The sequence below is a fragment of the Nesoenas mayeri genome, assembly GCF_963082525.1.
Source record: "Nesoenas mayeri genome assembly, chromosome: 7".
In the NCBI taxonomy this organism is placed as follows: domain Eukaryota; kingdom Metazoa; phylum Chordata; class Aves; order Columbiformes; family Columbidae; genus Nesoenas; species Nesoenas mayeri.
In genome coordinates, this window is record NC_137551.1 from 38,779,892 (window position 1) to 38,782,391 (window position 2,500).

At 42.3% G+C, this 2,500-nt stretch overlaps 1 protein-coding gene across 14 annotated transcripts in view; it reads right to left on the reverse strand.

Annotated features, from left to right (window-relative positions):
- The window catches only part of EBF3 (EBF transcription factor 3), a gene marked incomplete at both ends in the record, with an annotated part of 116,924 nt that overhangs the window by 29,110 nt on the left and 85,314 nt on the right, over positions 1-2,500 (reverse strand). The window lies entirely within an intron of this gene.

The following is a 2,500-nucleotide window of genomic DNA, read 5'->3' on the forward strand; positions in this document are numbered from 1 at the left end:
ACAAGCGAACGACGCACTGTTCGATATATATTAAAACAACTATTGTACCCAGTTATTAATTTGCACTATTCGCTTTTAAATGCAGCAAATACCTCATTAATTTAATTTTAGGTGCCCACCAGTTTATATTGCATTTTACAGTCTAGAAGGCAATTTACTATTAACTGGCAATTACATACAGAATGATTGTTAATTCTGCTCCTAAGTGCTAGCTGCTTGAAAATTGTTATCTCTCTCTAATTTTTGACCTCCTTACAACAGGGGTGAGCTACTCTGGGAATACAAAGGACTAGTAGAGAAGAGCTGGACATGTCATTTGTGACTCATTCTTTTAATTCACCGTGCTAATCAACTGAACTGCCACCGTCTCCCAAGGTAATTGTATCTTTATAATAGTTGAAAGCAGCGGGCAAAAAGGCACGGATGGATGGGGAAAGGCCTGGGCTCTGCCTGCTGAGCTCTTCCTTCCGCGGGAGCCTAATGGGGGCTTGGGAGAAAAATCTGGAACTTTCATATCTCCGGACCCCGATGGTTTAATGTCTCAACTTGTCTGCTCACAAAGGTTTTGTACACCACACTCCGCTCGTGTTTCATTATTCCGCAGCCTTGTTGCCCTATGGCCCGCCTCCTGCCGGGAAGGTTAAATGTGAGAGTGCCAAGCCAGCCTGCGAGCATGGTGGGACACCGATGGGAAACAGATGCCCTGGGGATCCAGCCCCTCCCTCCGCCGGGGCTCCATCATTTTCATGTTCTGAAATACAGCGAGGCTGGGCTTGGCTCTCAATGGCAGCTGTAATTTCCAAAGGCTGGCTCAGTCACCCTATCGCTTCAGGATAAAGCAAAGCAGGCAGAAGTTTCTCGGGCAGGCAGGCGCTGGCTCTAGCTTTGTATTTTCTTTTTGCTGGCTTTTGTCTCCCTGAAAAGGTATTTTAAATATATATTCCCATTGAAGTCTTGTTAGTAATGTAAGTTGATTACAACTTAATTCCAGCAGGAGAAGCTCCTGACATTCCCACTAGTCTTTTGAACATCTTCGCTTAAAGACAAAAGACAACCCCAGGAAAGAAGGAACGAATGGTTTTCCTGACAGCTTCATGCATATTTGCATTTACACATTAGAAAGAAGTTCAAAACAGCAAAATTTGCCAAATTTGCAAAATCCACACCTAAGAAATCAGTTTAAGACATCGCTCTGAAGCAATTCAAAATTCCAGGGCTGTGCAGCGAGAGCCAGACCGTCATCTGGTTCGAATCTGCAGCGCTTCCCTGTGTGAAATGGAACCGCACCAGCTCGCAACAGCTAAAGGATCTGGAACTGAGTCTAAGGCTTTTAGTCCATTCATTTTTTATTGTGCTGAACACTTATCTTAGCTAAATAATCATACTTGTCAGGATCCTGTGCTGAAGCTTTGCACGGCCTGTGTTCATAAGGGCGTTTTTAAGGTGTAACCAGAGGTTACCACCTCTGCAGCAGAGTACAGAACAACATCCACTTTCCAGATATGTTGTTAGCACCAAAAGCACCATGGGCTCCACCACCCCATTTTTTAACTCCGGTAACAACCCACAGGGAAAGATCCAGAAAACGTAAATATTCTGTCCCTCGGCAGCCAGAATGAGGCGCCCGGATGTGCACACGAGCATTGGTTTTGCTCAGGTTGTGATTTCTTTGGGGACAGCTGGAAGACAGAAATCTCAGGTGTCACCTTCCCTTAAAAGTTCATTTTCAGGGAAAGATCTGAGGCAGACAGAAAAACACAACCACGATGTGTTACCTGTTTCAAAAGTCCTAGCTTAAAACTACCCAGGAACGCACTTTTCCCATTAGATCTAAATTAATAGATAGAAACAGTTGTAGTCTAGTGGGAAAATATTCATCAAAATGCACATCATCTGCACATCATCTGCAATCTGCATTATCTACCCAATAAGCAGCAAGAACTCTCCCCAAATCCCTGCAGTCTGTCGAGTAAACAGTTAAAGGCTCTTTGTTTTCAAAAGAGAGATTGATTCATCACATCAAATTTATTACCTAGAATCCTCATCCAAAAGTCCGGTAAATTAAAAATTGCTATTTCTCCCTTTTCCCTCCCAGCACCTCAGTCAAATTCATTACTAAATGCCAGTAAAACTGTAATACGCATTTTCATATTAAAACCACTGGAAACCACAAAGTTCCGACTTTTTCTTGTGCTCTTGTAAATTAAAATCAAATGTATTTAAAAGAATTGGCATAAATAGATCATTCCCAGGCTTGTGAATTTGTATCTCAAGTTTCAAATCTGAAAGAATTTTTAGAGCCAGATTGCGAATAAGGTTGGATAAAGTTATTTGGATCCAACAACAGCTACTTGAACCGGTGCCTGAAACTCCAACTGAACCTTTAGGGAAGTTAACAAAGTTTGGAGAGATAGGCTGAAAAGTATTTTTCACCACTGAATGCTTCTTAACTCCTTCTCTGGCTGGAGCAGAGTAGGAAATACCGTTGTTAATCTATTTC